We start from the raw sequence: 11,219 nt of genomic DNA, 5'->3' as shown, positions 1-11,219 counted from the left end.
TTGACCCATAAACGTATCTGTTCACGTTTTCCTTTGAACTGGTTGCAGCATCTTTCCAGTTCCCCCATTTAGTGAGCTAGTTCGGTAGGATACCTGCCACATGTCGACTGCCTGTCAAGGTGACAGGACTCTGTCTTTGGTTGGCATGATTTTATATTGGTGAACCTGAACTTGGGGGGGGATGCTGTTTCCTGGCTGCGGTCCTTGAGCGGGGAGTGTGGCCGGTGGGGCAGTCTCTCCCTGATCTTGAACTTCAGGGATGCCACTGTTGGCATTCTTCTCTTGAGAAAACCCAGGCTTAAATATAAAGAATTGTGGGTCCCCCTTCCCTGGCCTGAGGTTGGCACAGGCTCCTACTGTGCGGAGATGTTTCCATAAGCTGCCTCATTTCCTCCTCTGCATAGCCCCCCCAGAGATGTACCGCTGTCCCCACTGAAGATGAAGGACACTGGATCTCAGGGAGATGAAATGGCCTCATTTAAATTCACATGCTACGTGGTAAAGCCAGGCTTCACACCCAGGACTTTGGGCCACCGGCCCAGGGCTCTTGACTATACAACGGTCTCTTCTACACAGAAAAAGAAAATGCCTCGTGTGGGCAGGCTCTGAGATGGTCCCTAGTGACCCTCTCCTCCTGGTGTTCAGGTCTTCGTGGGATCCCCTGCCTTTCTTTCAGTGGCTGGACCTGTGGCTTGCTTCTAACTAACAGAACAGGCAAAGGTGATGCAATGTCACCTCTGGGGTTACTTCATATAAGATGGTAACTTGTGTCTTCCTAGCAGACTCTAGTCCTTGGCCGCTTGGACGAAGCAAGCTGCCATGTAGTGAGCTCCTCAATAGAGAGGTCCCAGTGGCAAGAAACTGAACGTGACCTCCAGCCAACAGCCAGCCAGTTGCCGAGGGCTCTGTCCATCTTCCACTGCACACTGGATTGGAAGCTCTGCCAGGCAGGGTCCACGTTTATCTTTCTTTTACACCCCCCACGATCCTGAGACAGGCTGCGTGGGCTCCATCAGGCTGGCTAGCACCTTAGCAGAGTTTTCTGCCTTTCCTTGTGGCTTCTATCAAAACAGAACTCCGCCTGCCTGACTGTCCCCACCCAGGTGCCCTCCTCCCGCACCTCCTCTCCTGACGGTACCTGCTGTCATCTGGGTACATCTATGAATAGGTTCATGGGGTTTTTTATTTCACACACCTAAACACGGTTCTTGGGTAAATAGTAACAACTCTTTAGGAAAGAAATTCAAAACGGAATGCTGTTTACATACAAATGTTCTTTTTCTGTTAAGAAGCCACCTGGTGGGCAACACTAGGTGGAGGCAAAGGCCCCACACCTACCTAATTTTGAATTGTTTTTCCTATGTGTGAGCCTCAGGGCCACAAAACCTGGAGTGATTACTGATGGTGCTGCAAGCCCTTTCTCTTTTTTTCTGAGATAGTACGGTGAAAAGAAGGGAAGGATGGGCGACATGTCAGGGGGTACAGACAGGCAGAGCAGACCTGAGCACAGAGGCCCAATCATATATGGTGGTGGCAGGGCCTCCGCCCAGTCTGCTTGTGACTTGAACAGGGCTCTCAGGTGACCTCATACACCCAGGTCCTCCCAGGTCCGAAAGCCCTGCTGCCTTACACACTCGATGGGAACCAGAAGCTTCCGACCATGGCCTGGGGGGCTGGGATCATGTGGGACCAGTGCAGCCACACAGGCTCCCAGGCTCAGGAGGGCCCACACTTGATTTAAGTTTCTGCCGTCCCCGTCTTAAAACTCTTACTAACTTTTGAATAAGGACCTTGCATTTCCATTTCCAAGTTTCTGGTGTCCCCCTCCATCTTTCCACCCCCCTTCGTCACTCACTGGTCTCCCCACACCCAGTCCCTGCTACAACTCTCTGGAAAACGTAGTTTTGCAGGGCCACACAGCCTGTGCCTGTGGCTTCATGGCGTTTGTGCAGCCGAGAGTAGAGCAATGTCCTCCCAGGCTGTTCACGACAGGAGGGACCCCAGGCCCCCTCCAGCCACACGTTCCCGACCCGGGGCGCCTGCCAAGCGGCCCTTTTCGAAGGAGTCTACGGACTGCGTGCAGCGATCACCCGGTGGGACTGTTTCTGCGAAAATGAAGGGCCAGGCGGACCGTCTCTCCACTGGGGAACGTGATACCTGCCCCTAACGTCTCGGAGGGCAGGGCCACGTGCGGAACGTGCGGGTACAGGGCGTCTCGGGAAGTCCACCTTGAAACCCACACCACGTTTTCCGTGTTTCCCCACGGAAGGCCACTTCACCCGCCGACCGGGCCTGCGAGGGTTACCTGGGGGACAGGTGTGCTAAGGGCAGAGCGCCGGACAGGGCGCCGGCAGCGACGGGTGGGACAGGCGCCCCGGGACACACGGAGCCCGGGGCTGGGCAGCGACCGCGGGCGCCGAGCACACCTGCCGCCGCGGCGCGGGGCACCCGTGAGCACCGGCTGTGCGGCCCGGGCTCGCTCCCACCGGGAAGGAGGCGAGGGGCTGCCGCGGGGCCGCACACAAAGGCGGCGCGCGCAGACTGGGAGGATAAGCCGCGGACGCCCACGCGGCCCAGCCTCGGGGGGCCTCCCAGGGCGGCCGAGATCGTCCCGCGCCCGCCAGCCGCCCGGCGCGCGGAGAGGTGCCGGCGCCTCCTCCCGCGATGGTACGGCCCGCCTTCCCCACGGGGCAGTGGCGGATGGTTCCGCCCACCCGAGCCGGCTCCACAAATCTCTCCCCGCCGCAGGAGAGGGAGCGGAGGGGGCGTGGCGCGCGCCCAGGTTACGCCTCCAGCTGCATAGTCAGGAGGCGGGAATCGCAGTCGGCTAGAGGCGGGGCCTGGATCGGGCGCCATGCGGAGGCGGAGCCGGCTGCCAGCCGCCCCCTCCCCGCTCCCCACCCCCAGAGTGCAGGCTCCGCCCCACGCCGCTGAGGCGCAGGGACTGGGCAGGGCACGGGCCCGGCAGGCCCCGCCCCCGCTCTGAATATTGATGCGGCGCGCGTCGGCGTCGCCCTCCTCCCATTGAGCGAGGCTGTGTCGCGTGGCCCAGCGTCGGCGTGACGGTTGGACGCGGGCGCGGCACTGCGGGTCCCGATTGCTGCAGCCGCTTGTCAGTGTGATGAAGATTGGCACCCAGGTAAGCTGTCACTCAACCGCTCCGCCGCCGCCGCCGCTCCGCCGCCCCGTCCCTATCAATCACGCCGGCCCGCCGGCGCCGTGGCCGCCGCCCCGCCGCCACCGCCCGGGTCTCAGTGGGCCGCCGCCGCCGCCCGGGAGGGCCGCGCCAGACCCGCCGCCCAGGGCAGGGGGCGGGGAGGGGGCGCGGGTGGGGGAGGGGAACCAAGGCCGCGGGGAGGGGCGCTGTCCTCCGGGCCGCCGCGGGGGCGCGCCCAGCTTGTTTCTCAGTGTGGTTTTACGGACGCGGAAATTTCTGGAAGGCGCCGCCGCTGCCGCGGGTGCCGCCGCCGCCGCCGCCGCCGCGCGGGGCCCGCTGTGAGGCGCGCGCTCCTAACCGTCCCTCACAGAGCGCGGCGCGCGCCCCTGCGCGGGCGGGGGCGGGGGCTGAGGGCGCGGGGGCGCGCGGGTGGGGGCGGTGCGGGGCCGGGGCGCGGGGGCGCGCGGGCGGGGGCGGGGCTGGCGTGAGGGGCGTGGGGGCGGGGCCAGGCGTGAGGGGCGCGCCAGCCCCGCGGTTGGTGCGGCAGCCGCCGGGGCTGCTCCGCGGGACCGGAGGCGGGAAGATGGCGGGCGGGGCTGCTGGAGGGGGCGTGCCCCGGGCGACGCCCGCGCGCCTCGGGCTGTGCGGGTCCCGGTGGCCGCGGAGGTCCGCTGGGCGGGGTCCCCGGAGCCCCCTGGGGGCTGGGCCCTGACGGGGTGTCTGGGCTTCGCGATGCGTGGCCGGGGTGCCGGTTTTCGGGACTAAGTTAGATTAGGGAGATGTCGCGTCTCATAAACGGCTGATTGGAAATGGGGCCTGGCAGTGCGGGGCACGGCCGAGCGCTGTCGGGAACTTCACGTTCCCGTAGGAACAAGTCGTGAGTCACTTGAGAACAATTAGGAACAGTTGAGTCCGCTTCGCTTCATGCTCGTTCGCCCGCAGCTCTGGACATGCCCCGGCGGCGGCTCCGGGGCAGCCCCTTAGGTTTTCCTCGGTTTCCCGTGCGGCGGGCGCCTGAGTCGCCTTGGGCCGTGCGCTGGCGGCGGAGCCCGCGGTGCGGGCGGGGGACATGCGGGCGGGGCACGTGTGCACGGGGCGCGCGTTTGCGGCCGCCCTGGGTGTCTGACCGGCGGGTGGGCGCTGTAACTTAATGATTGAGATGGTAAGAAATGGGCGTCCATGAAGCTGGCTTTTCCCTGGGAAGTGAGTGCTTTCCACCGGAGGGTGAACGAGACCCTCACCTTTAGTTGGGCATAACTGTGGTTTTTCCTGATAAAGTGAAAAGAGGTTAAGTATTGCATGTATTTCTACGTCATATTGTAATAAGTTACATTATATTTTATACAGTGTGTTTTAAACATTATAAGGAAGAATTGAAGTGAATGTAGAAACGTTTGCCGGTGTCACTGGTGACGCGCTCGGATCCGGTGTATTGGTTTGGAAGACGGCAGACTCCGATCTGCCTTCATCACTTTTCCTTAATTTACTGAGTGGAGAGTGATGTGTGGATCGTCTAGTTACAGTGTGTGATTGAATCTACAAGGAACCGTCCTGCAATACGACGCCAGGTGGGGACGGTGCTTTCTTGCCGTCTCAAGGGAAGGAGGCCCCGACGGCAGAGATTTGAAAGTGGGCGTTGGGATTGATGGAACGTGGTGGGTGGAACAGGACGTGAAAGATGAGCATTTTGTGCTGGTGAAGTAGGTGTCAGCAGGTTGCCTGTTAATGACGTGGCTGCAAAGGCATTTTGTTGGGGTCCCTGTCCTCTAGTTTACATCTACTTACATTTGTATCAGTGTATTGTAACTTTGCAAAAGTGCTACATCTGAGTAGTAACTTTGTATTTACAACTTCCACTTTGTTGCAAATTGTTCAGCTGTTTGAAACTGTTTAGAAGGAAACCTGGAAGTGCTAAGGAGGCATGCACCCCGGGGGTCCTGTGCGCCACCTGGCCTCTGGCGCCCCATGAAAACGCTTTAGATAAAACAGGATCAGGAGCCCATTATACTGAAATAGTTATCCAAACACTGACCCAAACTGGAGATAAGGTCCCCACGTGCCCTTTATTAGCTCATGTGTAACAGACATCACTGCTCTAGAATCCCTTGGGCGGTGATAAGCATAACTGACAGGTTTCTGAAGCCACTCGAATGCTTTGTGGAAATATTTGTGGTTTCTGTTGGTGAAGAAGCCACAGACACTGCTAATTGTGGAATTTAATGTCTCCCTTCATTGATTGACTGCTTAATCAGACTAAGGTCATTACAAATAAAAATGGGACATTTTTTCTCATTCAGGTCAGAGACCAAGTTCACCTCTGCACTAGAAGTTGCTTTACTCTCAGCCTGTCCATTAGTAGGAGTGTGTATGCGCCCCTGTTTGCCTTCCTCAAATGATTGTCCCCATAGTGAAGGGGGACGAGGAAATAAAAACAGTGCAGATAAGGGAACTCAAAGCTTGGCCGTCCGGGGTCATTGAGGGCAAGGGTTGGGGTGAGGGTGAGGGTGAGGGTGAGGGAAGCTGCAAGAGACACGTGCTGCTGTCTTACCCGTGTGAGGACTCACAGCTGGACAGGTTACCCTTCTGTCTGGTGCGAGCTCTTGGGGAGGGACGTTATCCTCTACCCTTCAGGTTCTCTGGCCAGGCTAGCGATCAAATTAACACAGGACAGGTGAGCAGGAGAAAAACTAAAGTTGAATAACATGTATACTTCCTGTATGTATGGGAGAGACCCAGCAACACTGAGGAAGCAACATGGTGGAAGCCAGTCGTCTTAAGTACCACGTTCTGCTAAAGACAGAAGATGGTGTTGGGGGGGGGGGGGGTTAGTGGGAGGTGACCCGGAAAAGCACAGGAGACAGGTAAGATTGTCATGTAGGGTTAGGTGGAGCCTTCCCCACTGCCCCTTACAGATAGAGATACCCTTACAGCTGTCATTGTCCTTTACAAACGGGACTTCTGGGTTTTCAGAGCTGCTTCCAGGTCTGCCGTTTCCTCAAGTTAACCAACGTAAAATAATCAGTATCCCAAAGGGGCATATTTTGGGGTTGCAAACTGCTCAGCTTCAACACAGAAAGTGGAAATTCAGTGTAGAAAATGTTCAGTCTGGAAATCCTTACAATAAACATCCGAGGGCTGGTTGGCATGTCATTTGGTGGGAAGGCCTGGCTGCAAAGGCGTCAAATGAGGCTCCTGTGTCCTCCCACCGGAGTGCGTGCAGAGTGCTAGCCGCCCCGTGTCTGGTCATGGTGTCTGGGGAGCTTGCTCCCACAGGGCCAGCCATGTCACAGCACACGTTTTGCCTGACAAGGTGGTTTCAAGCACCGTCCAGGGGAGGGGAGCAGAGGGGACACAGCAGCTTAACTATCTAGGATTCCTTGGAGGAAAGGTTCTACAGCTTTTTCAAAACCTTGAAAACTACTGATGGACCAGGTTGGGAGGCTGAGGGCTTCATTTTACTGCCTTGGGTCTCAAATGATAGGATTGGGTCATGCGCACAGGTCCAGCCCCCAGGCCCCAGGCCCCAGGCCCCAGGCCCGGCCTTCTGTGCCCTTAGGATAAGCCGCCCACTGTGGATTGATGGGGCTTCAGTCCTGGGAGACTGTTTCTGCTCAGGGTGACCCCATGACCCAAAGGCAGCCTCTGGCCAAGTAAAGCAGTGAGGTGCGGGGGTTGCTGGTGTGTTTGGTAGAAATGCTTGTTTGCCGTCTGACTTGTGCTTCCAGAACGATGGGCTGTTTCAGTCAGGCCTCAGGATAGCAGGGAGCAGGCTGACTTCAAGTCCAGGGGTTTGGGGTTCCCCAGGAAGAAGGAGAGTTGGAATCTGGTGGGTTTGCAGGGACCAGCAGGGCTGCGGTGTGGCCCTGGGGGGTCGGGCTGCCCACCTGGGCTCTTGGCCCTCCCAGGAGCGCCCTTGACCATCTCTCCCCACCGGGTCCTCCTATACACTGGCCATCGCATGTTCCTTTCTCACAGTTTGGTCCTCCTGTCTTCCTGTTTCCCAGAGCACACCCCAGGGACAGTGAGCGAGGTCTCTCCCTCCACCCCTCCCGGCCACTGACCCCGGCCTAGGGGCTGCCTTGTCCTTCCCCCAGGGAGGGGTGGGCTCCTGCCATCTGCACAGCCGCCCCCTTTCAGCAGTGTCTGCAGTGGGGTTGGGTCACTCAGAAGGGACTGTGGATTGGTAGGTACTGCGATCAGAGTTTCCAGAACAGACTGATCAGATTTTTGCAAAAATAATGCCTTAAGGAAACCTTGATAAGCTCAATATGTTATATGTTGTCTGAGACATTTTATCAAGGTTTACATTTTTTTGCATTAGAAAATGAGGAATTTGACTTTGTGTTCTTCTAAATTTAGTTATATGTTTACATACACACACACACACACACACACACATTTCAGCAAAATTTGCTGCAGCGTAAGTGGAAATACGGGATCCTCCAGGACAGTAGCTCCAAGCCGCAGCACTGTTGACGTCTGACTAGATACTTCTGTGCCCGGAGGCTGTCCTAAGATTTTGCAGCATTCTGGTCCCTACCTACTAGATGCCAGTGGGACCTCCACCCCTGCTTGTAAAAGCAAAACGTGTCTTCAGATACTGCCAAATGTCCCCCGGGGCACAAAAATCACCCTGGTTCAGAACTACTGCTCTAGAGCAGCAGTTCCTAAAATGTATTGTGTCGAGTTTAATGGGATATGCATACATTTTTATCAATTAATCAGTTAAGCTATTTTGTGTTGTATTTTTAACCAGCATTATTATGTATGTTTTCCTATATTTACATAATCCATGTGTTTCTCATTTAAAAAATTTAAGATCGCTTCAGTTTTGTGATTCTATTTTTCTTAATATTTTATGTCCCTGCCTGCTGTTTGAGAGCCTTTTGAGCACTGTGGTTTTGATGTTTTCTGTATTTATTTTATCATCCGCAGGGCTCACAAGCTTAGTCAGTACTGCTGCTGGGCCCATTTCTAGGGTGCTCTGCCCAGCGCAGACAGTGCCCTGGGAAGAAAGATGGTCCCCATAAAAAGGCCCTTGCTTCAAAGGATTGGGGTTCCTATTTTTCATACAACATACTTATTGACCCTTAATAACAAGTACATCATGAAAGTTTGGAGTGTCAGTTTTTAAATATGCCAGTGATATTCATGGTCTTAAAAACAAAGCTGTGCTGTGAATTTAAATTCTACCAGGTGTAAGAGACCATCCAGCTCAGCGTTTACTAGACGAGATTCTAAATTCATTAAAACACCTTGGTGGTTAGAGTTTTGCTGTGTCTTTAGTGGAAAAGATAGGTGGACTTTTGGCTTGAAAATATATTTTCTGAACAGACTTTGTTTTAACAAAATGTGAGATCTATGATTTTATTTGAATATGTAGCTTCTAGTAGTACCTCCCAAACCTTGTTTGAAAAATAAAGTGGTTTCTTGACAAATGTTTTGTTCAGAAGTGTTATTGACAGAAACCTTGGCTGGAGTAGGGGTTGTGAAGCCAGGGCAGAAAATGGGAGGGGGGGCGGGGGTGGGTGGGTGAGTGACACGACATTGAACTCTAGTGATGACAGGTAGTGTCCTAAAAGGCATCCTGGAAAAGCTCTCTTTTTTTTAATACAGAATTTTGACAGTTTTCTTAGATTCCTTGACAGCCTTCTTTGTTAGTCAGCGTGTTTACTTTGCAAAAAGATCACAAATGAAATGTTTTGGGGAGACTAGTAACTAAAAGGAACATCTGGAGAGAGACACACTTTGCAAGTAAGTGTCTCGTGGCCCTGGCTGTCTCCAGTCCTTCCCCCGCATCAGACCCCGCTGTCTTCCCCAGACACGGAAGCTGGCATCACCCTCACGTTGCCCGCGTTTCTGTGGTGGGATCGATCGCGCTCCTCATTGCAGCCGCTTTGGACAGCAGCGCGCGCTGCCGCTGGGAAAGCAAGCCCGCTGCTGGGAGTGGCAGCTTGCGAGGGTGGAGCTGCCCGCTGCTCGCTGGGCTGGGTGGTAGAGGGAAAACGCCAGACCTGATGTCCTACAATAGAGTTCCCGGAGCAAATTTTGGGTTGAAAGGAGGTCTGAACCTGTCTGGACAGCTCTGCTTTGGGCCAGGAGGTGGCAAACTCGAGGCTTGTGGGCCACGTGCCACTGCGGCCAGCTCTTGTATGGCCCGAGAGCCATATGTGACGCGTTGTAAAGGAAAAAAGGGACTGATAGAGACAGCATGTGGCCACAAAGCCTAAAGTCTTTACCAGCTGGCCCTTGACAGAGAAGTTTGCAGGCCTCTTCCCTCAGTCTCAGCTGAAACCATCCACATGGGTCTGGAATCAAACAGCATGACTGCTGGGAAAATCGGGATGATAAAAGGGGCAGGGAGGGTACTTCCCTCAGTGGACTGTACCTTTCTATGACCAGATTGTAGCCTCATCTGTGTAAAAATAGCCCATGTAAATAGCTCTTCAATGGTAATTAGAATCATAAAGGAATCCATGTGAATAACACGGACAGCTCAATCTAGAAATCTTTGCTTCAGAGACCAGTTCCCTTTTCCCCGTTGCTCTGTTGTTTCCCCCGTTTTGGCATCTGAGCACTGGGAAGCCCGCTTTGCTGATGAGGTCGGGGTGTAAAGTCCAGCTCTTCTGTGTGGGCGCCGCCTTGTCCAGTAGCACTTGTGCCGAGACCAGATGCCACTGGGAAAGCAAGGAGGGCTCCTCCGGCACGGCCCCTCCTTTAGGCCGCGCTCGGGGAGTGCGGGGTGCTCCTCGGTGCTCGTGGGGGGGGGGCGGGGGCCAGGGAAGGGGGCTGGGCTGGGGTCCTCCCTGGTCTTTGGCTTATCAGGCCTCTTCTTTCTTTCTAGAATCCCCCCACTTTTTTTTTTGTCTTCACATCTCTTTTGAAAGTGACAATTATAGTACAAACAAAACATTTAAATATTTTCTCTTTGTAGCTGTATCCTTGATAGGATGTCATTAAAATTATCTGAATTCTTGACTAATCAAAATAATCAGATGTTCAAAAACAGTTGCTCTAAGATGCTTTGCTAAGTTTCAGAAGGTCCCCACTGAAAGGAGGCTGCACAGCACACATTGAAGACTGCAGAGTCTTACATGTGCGTGTCTGCGTGCTTCTTTATGGTGTTACCCAGGTTCCGTGGCATTGATTGGGAATGAAGCATCACAGCTAAGTGAAACCCACAGACAAGAAAGTGTAACCTTTAAATGCCCTGAAATTTAGGGTTTAAAAACAAGTTCTAAAATGATTCCGGATGTATTTGCCTTCCCAGATTGTTGTGTGCTCACTGGCCTGAGCCTACAAAGACAGAGAAGTGCCAGCCCTGCCACTCAAGGGCGCACGTTCAAGTGTCCACTGGACGTGCCTTTCCGTGTCACTGACAGAGCAAGGACTGTGGACACGGGTGGGTGTGGGTGTCAGGTGGTGTGAGGGTAACCAGCAGAACCCTGAACATGGGATGGTAACTCCCAAAGCCAGAGGGGAAAGTAGAGCCATGAAGAAGGTCATCATTTCCACATGGGAGGAGAAAGAAGAAAACAAGGGAGCTGGCTGAGTGTACTGAAAAACAACAACTAATAGAAGGTGACATGGACAAGCAAGCCCACACGTATCAGTGACCACAATGCAAAAGGGTTAAGTCTCCCAGGTGACAAACACTCCATAGTTAGGGACAGAATGAGATCTCGCTCAGTTCTGTAAATAAGTGATACATCTAACACAGGAAGGTGGGAAACGAAGGGATGGGAAACGATCAGCCCTACCAAAGAGCAGGCTTAGCCGTGTTAACACCGGACACAGCTAAGCGAGGTGAAAAGCACTGCAGGAGCAAGTCTTACCACTCAAGGTACCGTTAATAATCATGAACTAGAAACAAATTGTGGAAATACGTGACATAAAGGTTGATAGAAACAGAAGTTGACAGTTGTACCCATTGGGGGAGTAGCTAGAGTAACTTCATAAGCAGAGCAAGAGAAGAAAGGGCGTGGGGCGGGCGTCTCAGCCGGGCCCTGTCTCGGGCCCGGATCACTCGTTCGGAAGCTGTCCTGGGCACTGGGCATGTTGG

At 54.6% G+C, this 11,219-nt stretch overlaps 1 protein-coding gene across 4 annotated transcripts in view; it reads left to right on the top strand.

The window, feature by feature from the left end:
* Positions 1 to 2,985: 2,985 nt before the first annotated feature.
* PKNOX1 (PBX/knotted 1 homeobox 1) overlaps positions 2,986 to 11,219 on the top strand; it is a 50,053-nt gene continuing 41,819 nt past the window's right edge. Inside the window, exon 1 of one of the 4 annotated variants that reach the window (XM_074324793.2) lies at positions 2,986 to 3,139. The gene's annotated coding sequence lies outside the window, so the exon portion shown is untranslated. The other 3 variants (XM_019745675.3, XM_074324781.2, XM_019745676.3) reach the window with 3 other exon arrangements.

The sequence above is a fragment of the Rhinolophus sinicus genome, chromosome 17 (genome assembly GCF_057876585.1).
Source record: "Rhinolophus sinicus isolate RSI-liver-muscle chromosome 17, RSI-T2T, whole genome shotgun sequence".
NCBI classification, from domain to species: domain Eukaryota; kingdom Metazoa; phylum Chordata; class Mammalia; order Chiroptera; family Rhinolophidae; genus Rhinolophus; species Rhinolophus sinicus.
This window is presented reverse-complemented; position numbering and strand designations above follow the sequence as displayed.